Genomic DNA, 18,016 nt, shown 5'->3' with positions numbered 1-18,016 from the left:
TATCAAGATTAGTAGACAGTGCACCCACATGGGCAAACTGTTGTAAAATAAATAGGAAACAACAAAAGATATTCCTCAGTCTAAATTAGTGTTTGACCTATGCACATATGATTCTCCCTTTTTCTCTCAAATGCGTAAACAAAAGCATTAGTCCTCCAAATACTTTAATATACAAGATTCTCTATTTGTGGGTTCTTTTAATTTTTCCTTTCCTAGCGTAGTACAATTTATTTTAATAATATTGATTTCTATTCTCTAACAACGATGACCACCATTAAAAGGGTAAATTATAAAGACCCCCCTTGTACTATATGGGTCAGTGACAAAGTCCCTCCTGCACTTTTATTTTATTTTATTTTATTTTGTGACAAAGTCCTTCGACTATGGTAGTTCTGCCCTTTGGAATTGCAGCTAAGATGCTCAGAACACCATCGCCTTCTCCGTCAAACTGCTCCTCTGCTCTGAAATCAAGTCCACCAGCGGTTTTACGGCTTCTGCATTAACAGCCCTCTCTTTGTTCTGTTTCATAGGACAGAGCTTGTAGGGCGTCGTAAGCACATCTTTCTTCCCTCGATTTGATCCATTCAGGAGATCGCTCCACAAGAACCGATCGAAACCTTGTTGTCTTCGGTCAACGAGAGGCTGAGTAGAGCACATGCGGCGTTCTACTTCGACGTAAAAAGAACTGTCGAGAAGACGAAAAAGGAGCTGAATAAGCTCTGGGGTGAACCAGCCAAGGGCACCGGAATCTTCTTATACATGGCCATGATGTTTTAATCATGGAAGGGAAGATAATTAGCAATCAAAACAAATAAAATCACTTTGTACGACCAGATATTCATTTCTAGATTAAATAGGTTTTAAGAGAAATAGGGCAAGAAAAAAAAATATAAAAAATTTAGTGGGGTATTTTAGTAATTTAATGCTTTTCTATCATCTTACTTAACGGCCTGAGGAGTCTTTGTCTAACGGCTAAAGTTCAAAGGAGTCTTTATCGCAAAAAAAGTACGGCTGCTCAGCTGATGCAATCGAGAAGGTATAGGAATATGATGCATTGTGCATGAAGATGGTTTTTATTTATTTATCACTGATAAACAGTGGTGATTTCAATCCTATCCATCCTGGGCCAGGTGGTCCGACCAGTAATCAACCACTAGCTGGGTTTTTGACAGTTTTGATCAGTTCATTGAATGAAATGTCTGTTGGAAGTTTAGAACCATTCAAATCAAACAACTGGCACTGTCTGTCCAGTTTTGTGGGTCATTGTCCGGATTAGGTTTTAACTAAGGCCCCATTTGATGTGTCTTTGTGCATAGTATTTTGGATGTTTACAAGTTGGGTAGATCGCATTACGATTTAACTGTCAAAAGTCAATGCACCAAAAAGATGTTAGAAGCCTATTTTTAAGTTAATTTTGACAAGTTCAAAATAGAGTTTTTCACACCTTTCCAATGTGTGGTAATCAAATTATATATTTTCATGCAAAAGCTCAATATGTCTTTTAACCATAAGATTTTTTCAAAAACCACTTACCAAATAGCCTCTAACTCATAACTGCACAACTCCGGTAGCAATTAAGCAAATGAAGGGATAAAAAAGCTTCGAACATTCATTGTAAAAGTTCGGGATGTCAACTATTTAATTAGAAGCTGGGCAGTTTGCGTTTTAATTATTTTTTATTTAGTCAAAAAAAATTTAGCTACCAAAAGATGCTTTTCAGCTATTTTCATCATATTTAAATGCAAAAAGAAGTAAAAAAAAAAAAAAGACCTTAATCAAACAGTCTAACCTACCGAAAAATCTTTCAAAAAAGACTTATTAAAGATACCGTCACTCGCCCGGCAGGATAGCTGAAAGCGTGTGAATTGGTGGCAACAGTCAATCTCATCCCACATTAATTAAATAGGGGAGAAGGGAGGAGGGTAGGTGGGGTGGCTTAAGTGGAATAAATATAGAATAAGAGTTTGCATTTATTTCATATTTTAAATTTGAGCACAATATCTGAGAGATGGTGGTTAATGATCACATCTCAAAGATTTTTATAAAATAAAATATAGAAACGGGATTGCGTACTCGGCAAGTCCGCATTACATGTTAATTTCTCTTTAAAGAGACTTGTTATTCGGTCTGAGTCCGCTCCCGAATCACAATCTTCTAATGCCTCCACTTTTTGATCAAAGATGGGACATGAAACAAAAATCGTATATGCACTCACAGCATAGCATCCAAGTCATACATAACAAAATGTTTTGTGAATTTAACATGTAAGTAGTAAAAACGATGTATACACTCTAATAACAAAATGTTTTGTGAATTTAACATGTAAGATTATTTGTTATTAATTAATATTAAATTAATAATAAATATAAATTAATTTAATATGAATAAATATTTTTTAATAAATTTAATTTTATTAATAATTTGTAGTAATTTTAATAATTGTTATTAGTTTCAAGAAAATTTTGATCAACTTTAAATAAATAAAAATAATTATAAAAGCTAATGTTTTTATTACTTTCACTAATAATTAACAACTATATAGGAATGATAATGGGATAAGTGTAGGGCAGGGCACCCCATCATTGTCCCTATCCCATAGTCAAGACACTCTACCCCATCATTTCCTTGTTTCTAGTGTCATGCGGGTTTAGGGCAAGACAACCACTCCTCAATGTCGGACGATTTTAGGGGCAAGACACCCCACTCCTCATAAAAAAATGGGAAATCCTCAAATTCCATGCCCTGTTCCTAATATTGGGCAAGTTCAAGTAGAGGTGTAAATTGAGATGCTTGGCCGACATGACACGACCCGCATAGTTCCTTCAACTTCAATATTAATATTTTTTATCTAAAATTAGTTAAAACCCCAAAAGTAATATATGAATGGGTTCTCTTCATTTTGGTTCAACCCAATTACGAATGCCACATTTCTCTTAGGTGTGCAACTTGGGTGGATTGGGTTGAGTTGAGGATCAACCAAAGGCTCAAACTCAGGCTTTTATTAATTTAATTATGACTACAACCTAGCTTTATATATTTATTAATATTTAAATATTTTAAACATTTAAGTAACACTTACAAAAACATTATAACATTTAATCATTAATAAAGTAAAATAAATAAACAATTATTTTATTTAGTAATTTGCAATAATTTATTATTAGTTATACTTGTGTTAATTTTTAATAATATTTCTATTAATGTTTATTATTTTTTAAATTGTTATTAATTTTTATAATTAAGAATTGAATTTAAGTGGATGTTATTTTTATTAATTTCTATTAATTTTTGTTATAATTTTGTTTTGATGCTAATTTTTGTTAGATTTTATTTACTTTTATTTATACATGTTCATTAATTATTAAAAATATTGTACTTATTGAAAATATGGTAATTGTTAAAATACTGTTAATTAATAAATATAGTATTTATTAAAATACTGTAATTGTTAAAAATAATGTTAATTAAGAAATATAGTAATTAATTGAATACTATTTTTATTGAAAATACTGTATTTATCAAAAGTATTGTAATTAAATAAATAATATTAATTAATAAATACTGTATCTATTGAAATACTATTAGTTAATAAATATTGTATTTATTAAAAACATGTTGATTATTAAAAATACTGTAATTATTTATATGCAAATTTTATGATATTTTTAGAAATATTGGTACTCTATTTTTGGTTATTTTCCTGGCTAAAAATAATTTATGACTGATGTAATATTTGGTGTATGCTGCAAGGGGTATTTTTGTCTTTTCTCCCTTATTTAAGTTGTACGGTCACCCTAGTATATATAAAATAAAAATGGCTGGAGCCGCCAGCATGAACTTGAGTCTCTTTCAATCTCTTCCTCTCTTCTCCTCTTCTCTCCTCTTCTCTTCTTCACCCACTGCTCTATTAAATTGAACATGGTATCAAAGCAGGACAGGGCTCTGTAAATCATCTCTTGCAATTTCAAACTCTTGCATTCACAGCCCAGAGACTAGTGGAAGAGACACGTGTGAACTCCATTTGAAGTATGTTCGTTCCAGTTCCTGCCCCTATTTCTTGGACTGCAACTGAGTCATATGACACCCAGAGACCAGTGGATGACTAATTGAATCTGCTTAAAAGGTCGGCGTTCTCTTTCTATGTTTTTTTTTTTTGTTGTTCCTAGGTTGGAAACTACAAAGACTCTGGACTGAATACGAATAGAAGCTAAAATCACCTTTTTTTTTTTAGTTGTTGGTGTTGAAACCAAGAACTGGTTAAGTTGTTCTACTTGACCGAATGGTATAAAGGGAGTTTGCCCCTCTTTGTGGCTGTGAAGACCCAATAATCTTCACGTTTGAGGAAGACATAAGTGACCTGGTTCGACTGACAGAGTGCAGCAACTTCTTTAAATGTGTTCTGTGTTCGTATTGCCTTAAGGAGAAACCTCTCAAATCTGTGAAACTCTGTGACAACAAGGGTTGTGCTCTGTTTTAGTAGTTTTTTTGTATTCACCTAGTTGGGTAAGGATTATAATCAGCTTGTGTCTGCGGCCTACATTCAGTTCCCATGAATTCTGAAGATTCTACAACTTCGGAAACTACCTCACATCAAGGAGGGATGTCTGGTGGTTATGAGACCTTGCACTTTCCTATGACCATTACCCCCTTGGATGGTAGGAATTACTTAGCTTGGTCCAAGGAGATGCAACTATGCATCAGTATCACTGCCAGGGGTAAGGCTGGATATATAATTGGGAAGACAAAGGAACCTAAGGCTGGTACTACTGAGTATGATAAATGGGACCAGGAAAATTGTATGATAATGTCTTGGCTTTTGATTTAATGTTGCCTTCTGTCAAGCAAAATTTCATGTGGGCTGAGACAACCAAGGAAATTTGGGATCAAACCAAGGCAACATACTTAGAACAGAGACACTATACACGGATATATCAACTACAAGTAGAATCTTCAACATGCAAGCAAGGTGAGAGGAGTTTATCAGCCTACTACTCTGCTCTCACATCTGTTTGGAAGGAATTGGACTACTACCAAACCATTGAATGGGAGAGTGAGAAAGATGCCAAGGCCTACAAATAGTTGGTCTCTCAGCAACGGGTGTTTGCTTTCCTTCTCGGTCTTAACCCCATGTACGAGCCTATCCAAGTACAGATTTTGGGTAGTAATGATCTCTTGTATCCGAGAGGTGTATGCTTTAGTTCAGTCTGAGGAGAGTAGGAAGTCTGCTATGATCCTCCTGAGGGGGAGAACATAGCTTTAGCTGTACGAAATAACACCGATTTAGCAAAGAAGGGGGAAAAATGTGGATGATAAGGATAAATTATGGTGTATTCACGGCCAGAAGTCTAGACACACCCATGAGACATGTTGGGAGCTGCATGGAAAACCAAAATAGGCACAGGAACTCAACAAGAAATCAACTCCAGAACAGAACAAGAAGCCAATTCAGAAGAAATTCACCTTTGCCAATCTTGCCTCACATGGATCTACGGATTGTCCATTTAGTTCTGATCCCAATGAGGATATTATCAGCTCCTTTTGTGATCACTTGGAGTAGTATGGTAGAGCTATCAAACAAACAAATTCTAGATCCACACCTTCTACATTCTTTGCCTCTTCCTTAGGTAACTTAACTTCTGCTCTCCATGTGTCTACTGATACCCCAGAGTCTTCGTGGATTATTGACTTTGGTGCCTCCAATCATATGACTAGTAAGTCAAATTTGTTTCATTCATATACCCTTCTATCTGGAAAAGATAAAGTGAGGCTTGCTGATGGATCATTCTCCTCCAATGTTAGTCGATGATCTATATCTTTACCTTTTGTTCTCTCATTATCAAATGTTTTGCATGTTTAAAAAATACCCATTAATTTGTTATCCATCAGTAGTATTACATATGCTTTGAATTGCTCGTAACTTTTCTTCCCGATTTTTGTGTTTTTCAGGATATGACTTCCAAGAGGACGATTGGTAGAGGGAATATGGTTGATGGCCTTTATGTGCTCGAGAATAAAGTTGGTCTTGTAGTGTCAGAGTTTTCGAATTAGTCTTGTAATGGTCAAGTTATTTTGTGGCACCACCGTTTGGGTCATGTGTCCTTTAACTCTTTGAAGTACTTATTTCCATATTTATTTAAGTTTGTTTCTGTCAATGATTTTTAGTGTCAAGTACACTACTGGAAAATTCATCTATAGAGGCGACCAAAACTGCCTCTGAAACTTAAAAATACCTCTAAAGGTTATAGGAGGCGGCCAGGTATGTGCCTCTAAAATCCCTGTTGCTAAATGTTTAGAGGTGGTTTTATAATCCGCCTATAAATTGGACTTTTAGAGGCACATAGGACTACCTCTATTGCACTAACGCTAAAAGTCCTGTATAGAGGCAGTTAAAAGTGCCTCTAAAAGTTCAATTTAGAGACGCATTTGAACGCCTCTAAATGATTTTGCAACAATTTTATGTGCCTCTAAAAGAAATCTAAGAAAAGGAAAAATCCGTATGCTTTAATATTTAGAGGCACTTTTGGCCGCTTCTAAAAATGTTTCATTTAAGAAAAAGCAACATATTGTGAATATTGCTCCATAAAAATTCCAATTGATACACCTGTATGAAAATATATTCAATCAAAACATACAACTTGTATGAAACTATATATAAAATCCAAAAATATTCACCTTATCCACAAAATTCCAATTGACTTCCAGCATCATTTAAAAAAAAAAACAACATTTAGCCCATTATTATATTCATTCTTCCTTTTGAGTAGATGTCATCTTTTTTTAACAACCTACAAATCAAATATAGAGTAGTCCAAAAGAAATTCCTTTTAACATCTAAAAAAAATGTTCATTGTAGTCTTCATCTAATCCTTTCTTCCTCTACAACCTGCAAGGAAAAGCAACAAAGAGAGAAAAAAAACAAAGTAGATACATATAATTTTTGTAAATTAATAGCCATTGACTATCTATTCACATATAGCAACAAAAAACGAAATAAAAATAATTATACATAAATTTGTAATATTTATCAAAAACGAAGGCCAAGTAATAGTAGTTCCAACAGATGTTCCAATTGTCTTATGACGTCCATGGGGTCTTATTAAAGGATCCTCACGAATTATCCATACCCCAACATATACCTCCCAGAAATCTTTACCCAATTCAGTATCTCCTACTTTTTTACATGGATCTTTGCTTAGGGTTGATATGGAATGACTAGGGAAAATTTCATAGCTATCAAGAGGTTAAGTGCACCATTCTACTATTTGGGATAGACGACACAATGTGGTTGTGGCATCATATATAAGAACACTTGAAAGAAATTTAAAAATCTTATAATGATTACAAAAGAATTGCAAACAACCTGGTGTGAAGTTCAAGTATTAAGAGTTTTAATAGGAAGGTGAAACTTGCAAATAAAAATAGTTCCGGCTTTAAGGACACTGCCAAACACATCAAATGGAACCCGACAAACATATTTCATAACATGATTGACAAGATTTTCAGACTGTACTGCTTAAAGACTTCACTAGCATAGGTGTTCGTTATCATAAGATTTTTTTGGGGGATAAATAACAGCCAAATCATTTCAATAAAAACTCCTAACTACCCAAACAGGCAGCAGGCCAGAAGATTACAAATACAATAAAAAAGAAAAGGAAAAAAGTTGCAAATTGTTTCCCGGCCCTGGTCAACCCCAAACCAACTGATCCTCACAGCCCCAGATCTTGGTAAGAAGTCAACTAATACATTTAGACACCAGAAGAAAATAACGAACGAGAATCTCTTTTGAATAGGAAAATGTAATTAAACCATTAGAAACCGATAAAAAAGGAAACGGGGAATTATGGGTAGCATTGTTTCGTTACTGGATACTAGCTCATAAGCTGAACCACCATGGAATTGTAAACCCATAAACCCATAATTGATGATGCGGTAAGGATAACATGGCAAAAGTATTTAACTGAATCGGCATTTGAATGGGGACAAACAATCTACAAAAATTTTGAAGCACAACTCCAATGTTTAAACTTTAAAATACGAACCAGATGTAGAGAACTAAAAAGTAAAAAACCAGCTTGGGGGAGGGGGGGGGGGGTGGGTAGGGTTTAACCATACACCATTATACTTAGCGTTTCAGCCGGTGTAGACCCACCCAGGACCTGGTCAGCTGATCTGCTTTGGTCATTAGTTCCATCATCCAACTGTCATGAACACATCTGACTTTGTAAACAGATAAATGTGTATTCAGCACTTGAGAACTTGAGTTACAGGATCACATGACGTAATAAGAATTGAATTATGAATCAAAAAGTCAAATTTGCTGTAAATTTAAACAAATCCCTTAAGTGGGTCAATAGCATTAAACCTGAAACTATCATGAGTAATGTACAAACGCAGAAGAAACCTAATCCTTGGACACCAACTGAAGTCTTTAATTGAGGGGCATGATGTAAATTATAATTCTATTGGGGCTGATTTAATTTGTTACTCAGAGATGTCTATGGTGATATAAATTACAGTGCTAATAGATTTCCCCAATACAGCAAAAGGGCCTGGGCGCAGGCCCATTTCAAACTCAAATCTGGGCCCCAGAAGGGTGGATGTGGTCTAAATATTTATGACAACACGGCATTAACAGGTTGGTAGTTGGTAGGCTCAAAACGGCTATCCAAAATCCAGGTCAGAAGCCCATCAATCCGGCCCAATCTGTTGAAAATTGTATTCGGCTTGGTCACTGATACAGGTGACAGCAATTTCATGATCATCAAGCTATGATTTAAAGGCGAATTTGGTCCCTATGGAACTAACACAAAACATTGTAGCTGCATTAGTGCAACCGGCATCATACCTTTATTCTTTATGAATCATTTCATGAAGTCTAGGTCCCTAGTTACTTGTGTGTTATACATATTGAACAGCTGAAGACCCAACTACTGTGCAGTCCTACCTAATAGGGGAGGAGACCAAAAATGTATGGATCCAAAGGTGGGATGTTCTCACCCTTTTAGAGGCACATGACTCTCGAATGGACAATGGTGCAGTGGAAATGGATATGGAGAGCTGGCATCCCATCCAGACGGCCTTCTTTGTTTGGACTGCAATTCTTGACAAGGTTCCCACAGTAGACCGCCTGTTGATTAGCGATATGAGGTTTGTGTATGCCATTTAATTATATGGAGAAGCAGGCGAATCAGTGAACCATTTGCTGATTCATTGACCTTTTTCTTATAAGATATGGATGCATCTTGTTAAGTTTTTTGGGGCCTGCTGGGTGAAGTCAGATAGAGTTCAAAGTCTGTTCAATTCTTGGAAGAAAGCTGTGCCCCGTAGAAGAGGAAAGCATTTATGGTCTATGGAAGGAAAGGAACAAGAGTATTTTTGGAAACAAACCTCTTTCTTTTGAATAGTTGGTGGGTAAGGTGGAAAGAGTGATTTTCATATAGGCTGGGCTGAGAAGAGACTTTGCTAAGTTGACATTCCACCATCTCTCTTAGCTTTGAATTAGAATCAAACAACTGAGAATCATATTCCCTAAATTTAGAATACATTATTCAAGGATCCTACTTGAACCATAAATAAACCAGATTTGAACCAAAAGGAAACATGAAGTATTATACCTGATCCGGAGAAATAACATCTTTCAAAGTTGGTGTTCACGCCCAAAGAAGTGACCAAGATCCGTTCCTGCTGAAGATGACACAGCTGTGGATGGAACGGAACCAGCAGGGTGCGTCCTACACACTGGATTCTTCACAAGAACCCTCTGGAAACCTTGAACACCGAATCCTAGTGTCTTTCTTGCAAGACTATTGTCAAGAACTGCTTTCTTGACTTCCTGTTGCTGCAAAGATCCAATCTCCTCAGAAGTCTTGGGAGACATCTTCTTGGAAAGAGTTACTCCATGTCTGAAAGGAACATTTCCTTTCTTGGAGTTTTCCATGATGTACCTTTTGACAATTTTGTCAATGTAAGCATCTTGGGATAATCAAATTATCCGCTTCGATCTATCTCTATAGAGTCGAAGTCCCAGTATGTATGAAGCTTCTCCAAGATCTTTCATGGAGAACTGTTGTGACAGCCATACCTTGACCGAAGTCAACATTCCTACATCATTCCCAATGAGTAGGATATCGTCCACGTACAATACTAAAAAAGTAATGTTATCCCCACTGAACTTCCTGTAAATACAGGGCTCATCCGAATTCTGCTCAAAGTCAAACGTTTTGATGGCAGAATCAAAATGGATGTTCCAACTCCTAGAAGCCTGCTTAAGTCCATATATGGATCTGTTGAGTTTACATACCATGTGTTCCTGACCAGCAGCAATGAAGCCTTGCGGCTGCTGCATGTAGATATCTTCACTAAGATCTCCATTCAGGAACGCGGTTTTGACATCCATTTGCCAAATCTCGTAGTTATGGTATGCTGCTATAGCTAGTAGGATCCTAATGGATTTAAGCATGGCCACAGACAAAAAGGTTTCCTCATAATCGATGCCTTCTTTCTGAGTATACCCTTTCGCCACCAAGTGAGCTTTGTAGGTCTCAATCCTGCATCGGGGCCCTTCTTCCTCTTGTAGATCCATTTGCAACCAATTGTTTTTACCCCGGAGGGCGGATCCACTAGAGTCCAGACTCCATTGGTCTCCATTGAGTCCATCTCAGCTCTCATGGCCTCCACCCACTTCTGGGAATCTATGTCTAACATAGCTTCCGCGTAAGTCATGGGATCCTCTTCACTAGTCAAGGCTTCCACCAGGTAGGTATCCTGGTCATAACCATATCGGACTGGTGATCTGGATACCCAGGTGGACCTTCTAGGTTCGTACCACCTACAAAACAAAGGTTAATCACAAAAGTTACAGTCTCATAAACTGTAAATCGCAGTATGCGATTTCTCCATCTGCAAATCTCTAGCGCTGCCTTCTTCCTTCTTCTTTAATCAAGAAAAGAAATAAAAAACAGAAATCCTATTTCTATTAATTAATTACATTCTTGATCAAATCCTATACATTCAGTCTAGAAAAACTTTAAAAAAAAATTACAGATCGAATAATAATAAAAGGAAGAAAAAAGGGTGCGCAGACTATCTGCGCCAAAACTGCACTGCGATCTCCAGGTTCGAACAGTCCATTAAATCAAAAATAAATAAAGAACAATTCTAAATAAATTTTTGGATTTAACAAAATTAATATTTTGGGAGTTATCCCAATCCAAATCAGTATTTGGATAGAAGTTAATCTTAATCCTATCTGCAGATTAAGTTAGTTAACTCCTGATCTTATCAGGAGGTTACCAGATTCAAATCTAATTTGAATTTGGTCTCTTAGAGTGGATAAGGTCAAAGACTCAATCATTTTACTAACACTAATCTCAGATTCGCCTTATGAATTGGTGATCATATCAGCCCAATTCGAAATGGGCTTTTGGCCCATTAAGTATTCAGTGTTTAACTAGTTTCCAACCTACTGTCCAGTTGGCCTTCTTTGTATGGCGTGGGACCCAAGCATTGATCTACACACCAGCCACATGGGCTCGGTCCAACCTTTATTACAAGGCCCAACCGAATTCATTGAAAAACTCAGTGACCCCCTTGAGCCCATCACATGGACCCTATGGGGCCAACACTTACATTAAGTGGTCCTTGGGTCAAGCCATCTTATAAAAACCCAGGGACTGTGGGTAGGTGCAAGATTAGCCCATCAGGTATTATCCTAAATGGTCTTACACTTAACCTCTCAGCCCTTAATGATCAAGCACTGCCCGACAAGAGAAGACCTCTCTCTCGGCTGCAAGGAACAGTGCCGCACTCTCTACTCACATGGATCCCGGGAATTAAAACCTTTTTGCAAATCTTTTGAAATCGTACACACACACACACACACACACACACACACACACACATATATATATAGATATATATATCTTATTTTGCAAAACAAAATTCCAACGATTGAAATCAACTACCGTCAGTTTGGTTTCCATCAGAGAAAGTGCATTACCGATCATTACCATTGTTCGACAAAGGGACTGATCCTGTCACTATGACCAATCACTCAGATGAATTCTCAGACTGCCCCAACATGTCCAGGTTTTGACCCCCACTAAGGATCTCACTGATTGACAAATCAAAGACAGCTTGATCCGACACCTAGTGATGTGTCATAATCGAGTCTAGGGGTCAGGTGTAACTTTCTAGTTTTGCCCATCTGTCTCCAAGGTCTAGGGCAATACTAGAAATCTGGTCCGGTTCAAGGGTTCAAACAATCACATACTGCATGTGCCTTGGGTCTTACCCTGATGGCCGAAACAAGCCATCCCAACACTTGGTGGCACACTAGTATTAGCCTTGGCAGGATAAATCTCCCTAGACTTATCCAATGGCTGTGAACATTTAAAATTAACACAAGTTTCTATAAGTGTCCAGTTTTAGGGTCTTACACAGAATTATACCAAACGACATCAATCAAACATGCACTTTAATTTATTTCCACTAAATAACAAAAGTACATCAAATCCGATTGAAGCTAAGGACATACAAGACTGTCTAACAAAACTATCTTTTTGTGAATATATACCTATAACCACCATACACACTGCTCTCATCTAATATAATCTATACACTCTTCAACCTTGGAGCTTTTGTATGGTATCAATATAATTTTTGTCTCCCATGCATGTATGCAGCATAAGCACATGCAAAAACATGTTCTAAGTTAATGTTTTGAGCTCATTAATAATCAAGGTGGGACCAATAGAATGGTTGCTTCTGATAATTTTAAACATGCATGAGGAGTTAGGTGTTAGAATATTCTACAAATTCTGTGGCCCCAGATCATGGCTTTCAGTAGCATGTTGTAAGTGTATTACATGTATGACAACAAATACATATAATTACTGTTGATTCTTGGTGATCTTTATTGATACTTTTTAGTACAGCAGAACAGATTTTCTTAGGGAGAATGACCGATACCTCCAGTGTCAGAATTTGTAGGTTCAAAATACATTTGGGGAAAAAAGGGTGCATAGGATGTGATTTTTCATCGTTTTGAATGTTTATAGTTGTGCAATGGGAATCAGATTTCTGCATTGGGTGTATCCATACTTCTCCAAATTTCTTATTGATCCATCTAACATATGGGATGTCAACCATGACACCCATTTCTCATGTGCCAAGTATCAAAGCACATCTTTTTACCACATGGAAAAAGAAAGATCTGTGCTCTAGCTTTTTTTTTTAATCTTAAATATACAACTAAAAAGTCAACTACATAAGCTGATACCAGTATGGGAAACCAAACAAATAGCGAACTTAACGCGCCTTTGAAGAGTAGAACACAGAACACATGGACTTTCCAATGAGGAAAGCTATTTCAACAACCTAGAAATCTTAGATTTGGTGGCCCAACAGGATACCAAGTATGACTTCCCAGGCTCAGTTACTCTCACAGGGGCAAGTTTCAAACTGGATGGGTTGAGAAAGATCAGTATCAAAATGGAATTAGACACCCTCATCTTGCTTCTTTGAGGCTTAGTTTAAGTATACCCAACAAAAGAAGCTGGACAGGACTTAAAAGTGCTCAAATATTAAGAAAACAAGTGGAATCAAATCAAACCTTGATGATCCAATAAAAAATATTAAGAAAACAAGTGGAATCAAAAATCACATGAGACCTACATGAGTTGGCAACCAACTTCTTGTGCTTGCTAGAATAAACTTACTGTTGTGGCCCTTGGGCTCAATTCAACAATTAATTGGGTCTGGACTGGCTGCAGTTTTTTACAGGGAAATGGAATTGAGCCAGATTCAAATGGATTTGTGAAATCTGATTGCTCTTTCATCATAAGAGCTACCAGACAGAGCAGTCAAAATAAATAAATAAGAGCTATTCTGATAGACCATACAAATCTAGTAAGGAATGGATCGAACTTTCCTTTCCGCCTTTCACTTCTGCATCAATTGAATCAACTGAAACACACAAGTATATTTAGAGAAGGAACACATGATGTCATATTGTAAAATTATTTTCCAATGGAACTGATAACAAATATAATCTCCAATTCATGATAAAATTTTTCAACTCTTCCAACCACACCCAAAACAAAAAACGAAAAAGCTTTTGGAGACACTCAAGGTCAAGGGAATGACTCTCAGAGATTGCAACCAATCAAGGACCAATCCTAATTGAAGAAGTTTATTTGGTAACATTAACACGTTAATGGAGATGAAGCTTTTAAGAAGAGCTCTATCTTCAAAGAAATTAAGAGATATCCATCATATGACACTAAGAGTTTTGTGTCTCATTAACTACTCTTGGATATTTATATGACTCAATTTTATGTCATAATCAAAATTTTACAGGCCCAAAACATAAGAATGGTATTTGTTTTTCTGTGTTTTAATTTGATTTCTTGAGACGAAAGGTCTCAAAGAACCATTCAACCTAAAAGCTTAAGTTATTAAGTGAGGTCCTTGAATAGGTTTTATTCTCTAACAAAAGGAACTGACTCCTTTCCACAGGGTGGGAAACCATAGAAGATTCAAACTTTATTGCATCTTATATTTACAGTCCCTCTGGATTAACAAATTGCTCAATACCTTTGTTCCTTTGTTCAAATCAACTCATACCCCACATTCTATTTCACATTTCCTCTACTAGTGTTGGCCTTTGATTATCCTGGAGATTAACTATTAAAGATAAAGAAAAATCAGCCACAGTTCAGATAAGAAACATGGACCAAAGAGTGAGGTTTTGGACCGAGTTTGAGTAGGTTTCTTGCTGCAAATTGCAGCAATGGTATGGGTCAAGGTTGATAGTTTTGGGGTTGATTTCGTGCTAGTTTTCGGTGGTGGGTTGCAGTGGTTACAGGGAATGGGTTCAGGGGTAAGGTCACCTGCAAAGAAAAAGCACTCCAATGCATGCATTCATTCATCCATTCCACCCCTAATGTCCGAGAGTACCTCCCTCTCATCATCCACCCATTCCAAGACCACCATTCAACAAATTCATGACAAAATCCAATGCACAATTTAAACTCTAAAGTTCGAAAATAAAAAATCCAAGTTCTTACCTTTTAACAAATGAGAGATAGATCCGAACACCACTCCTTTTTTTCTCTTATGTTCCTTTCAAGCTATTCCCGCTCCTCTTGATCACATGACCTGGCTTCCTCCGACTACACGATAGAAAAAATTGATAGTAAATATTTATATTTAAAGAAAAATATGGCCTTTAATTTGACAAAATATCACAAATAGAAATGTGGCAAGTGGAGAAGACATATTAGGAAGAAAATGGTAAAACCATAAAGAAAAATCAAGTTTGGAGTTCATCCAAACAATGCATTGAATGTTCTTTTCTTTAAACCTTTCTCCCCTCCCTTATCTTGAATAACAAACCTACATTCTTAATCTCTGAAGGTGGTTTCAGTGAATAAGTGAAGGTGATACTAGTTGTGCCACACAAATAGCTTTAAACCTTTCTCCTCTCTCTCTCTCTCTCACTAGGGATTATGAGTTTCTCTGTATACCAGTTTTGCCACACAAATAGCTCATCATCTTCTTCACAAATATTAAAGTTTCTCCATATCTCCCAACTTTATTACACAAAACTACAATTCAAAAAAGGCTTCGAGGCGAGGCACTGGCACATCTTGAGGAGGCAGGGCCAAAATGCCTATCCTCCTCATGAGGCATATGCCTCATGCAAAGGGCTTCAAAATTGAAAAAATGAAAAAAAAAACAAAATATATTAGTTACAAATTTACAATGCTCTCTAAAATTCAAGAAAGCTTAATTATTTAGTCGAATATTAAGAAAAGAAAAACAATTTAAAGCAAAAAATCTCTCATAAAATATTATTTCTACCCCAAAATTGTAGTATTTAACTGATTTTGTCCATATTTTCTTAATTAGCATGTTCCTATATATTTTATCAGCGAAGAAGCATGCCATTGCCCGCTTCTAAGACTGAATCCAGCCAACTAAATTCCAATCAAAACACTTTTGGCCCTAATAGATCAAGCTAATCCAATCCAACAGCCAGGACACATTTGAACGAATTTAATACAATCCAAACAAAAGCTAATATATATATATTTTTTAATAAAATATACACCTCAGCCCTTTGATTTTCATTTCCCACCCTTAATTTACCTTTAACAAGCAGCTACGCAAAGGAGACTATAACCAAAAAGTACGACAGTCAGAGACACTGCATCCATACCCTCAAGTTCGGTGAGTAGGGGACTACTATCAAAACACAAGCCTTTCCCCCCCCCCCCACCCCCCCCCCCCCACACACACAAAAGAAAAGAAGACAACCCCCTTCTTTTATTATCTCATCTCTGGGCACCCACTGGCCACTGTCACTGTGCTACTGCTGTCAAGAACCTGCAGATATATTTTTCTTTATACCAGACCTAATATGGCTTTAATTTCTAGGTCTTAAAAACATGCAAGGAAAATTTGCCCCCATCCACGCTGTTGAGGAGTTTTACCCACCCTAAGCCACTCCTCCCCTAGAGGTCAGTTAGTGTCGGCTTCACAAAATGCAAAATCAGTCAAACAACTCAGTGTTAGAACCACCTGAGATGCCAGATTTCATGCTAGTCATGGCAGACCAACATCGAGTTCAAGCCTGCTCGCAACACGCTGGAATCAAGAGAACCGTTAAGAGGTGGTTCATTGCCATCCCCCGACCAGTTGTTGGAATGGAAGCTTGATGGAGGTTGTTATGTGCTATCATTGAACCGTTCTTCAGGGTTTGCTCTAACAAGCTCACCAGCGAAAGAAATATTTCCGCCCTTGTCACATCCCTGTTTGCCTCAACTGCAAATCATACCCATACCTTGTCACTTCGGGCCTCCATTACCCCCTTCAGAATGGTCAGTCCTAACCCTCTAATTATATCAGCAATCTCCAGAAACAATCCCCGTTCTTCACAAAGCATCTCAACATGGACCTGGTTATTTATCGTCATCTTGTTAACCAGAGAACAGACTTCATTCACTTGACACCCAACCTGAGAAAGAGAAAAGGCTACTTTTTGGGGAATACCATGCATGCTCATGATAACATTCTTCCCAAACCAAAAGCTTCGGATTCCGGCAACCGGTCTTCTAGAAAACCGCATACGACCATCTATTCAATAAAAACCCCATCTCTTTGGTGATTGTTGAGCAAGAGCAAGAGAAGAGATATTATTTATATAAACAACTCTCAAATACACGGGGCGAGTGAAAGAGATATTATTTATACCGGTCCAGTTGTACGATATAAACAAGAGAGAAATTATAACAGTACCCTTCGGGTATTATATAAACAACTCTCAACACTCCCGAGATCATGATGTCTGAAAATGTTTATACCATTTGTAAAGATGTCTGCAAGTTGGTTATCACAAGTGACATAGGGAGTATACACTTTGTCTATGATAACTTTCTCTCTGATAAAATAGTTATCAACTTCGATGTATTTTGTTCTATCATGTAGCACCAGATTGGCAATAATGCTTATAACTGCTTTGTTATCACATAATAGAGTTATAGGTTTGGCCACTGAGAAACCCAACTCACCCAACAAATTCTTTATCCACATGCCTTCAGCAACCCCGTGGGCCATAGCACGATATTTAGCTTCAGTACTAGATCTAACCACCACATTTTGCTTTTTACTCCTCCATGTAACAAGGTTCCCTCCTATAAAGGTGCAGTAGCCACTGGTAGACTTTCTATCACTTTGGGATCAAGCCCAATCTGCATCTGTATAAACTTCAATTTTTAAATGTCTGTGCTTTTGAAATAACAAGCCAATACCCGGATATTTCTTTAGATATCAGAGGATTCTCTCTACTGCTTCAAGATGGGAGGACCTAGGAGCATGCATGAACTGACTGAGGACACCAATAGCATATACAATGTTTGGGCGAGTCATAGAAAGGTATAACAATATCCTTGCAAGCCTCGAAAACTGTTTCACATCTTGAGAGGTTCACCACGTCTGTCACCTAATTTAT

General features: G+C 37.0%; 2 long non-coding RNA genes across 9 annotated transcripts; one reads left to right on the top strand and one right to left on the bottom strand.

The window, feature by feature from the left end:
• Positions 1 to 3,847: 3,847 nt before the first annotated feature.
• Positions 3,848 to 6,152, top strand: LOC148875082 (uncharacterized). Its single transcript, XR_016105906.1, has 2 exons — positions 3,848 to 4,123; positions 5,947 to 6,152. It is a non-coding gene; the product is annotated as an uncharacterized LOC148875082 (long non-coding RNA).
• Positions 6,153 to 6,615: 463 nt separating this feature from the next.
• On the bottom strand, positions 6,616 to 17,265 carry LOC148875081 (uncharacterized). Of its 8 annotated transcripts, none has more exons than XR_016099422.1 (4): positions 16,588 to 17,265; positions 15,072 to 15,176; positions 8,116 to 8,220; positions 6,616 to 6,883 (listed from the first exon to the last, which is right to left on the bottom strand). It is a non-coding gene; the product is annotated as an uncharacterized LOC148875081 (long non-coding RNA). The 8 variants fall into 8 exon arrangements; XR_016099434.1 differs by having other exon boundaries at positions 6,653 to 6,883; positions 8,116 to 8,216; positions 16,588 to 17,199; XR_016099443.1 differs by having other exon boundaries at positions 6,653 to 6,883; positions 8,116 to 8,201; positions 16,588 to 17,199.
• Between the last annotated feature and the right edge of the window lie 751 nt (positions 17,266 to 18,016).

The sequence above is a fragment of the Nelumbo lutea genome, chromosome 1 (assembly GCF_056320005.1).
Source record: "Nelumbo lutea isolate HS-2025 chromosome 1, American lotus-T2T, whole genome shotgun sequence".
In the NCBI taxonomy this organism is placed as follows: domain Eukaryota; kingdom Viridiplantae; phylum Streptophyta; class Magnoliopsida; order Proteales; family Nelumbonaceae; genus Nelumbo; species Nelumbo lutea.
The sequence above is the reverse complement of the archived record's forward strand: the minus strand, read 5'-3'. Positions and strand labels throughout refer to the sequence as shown.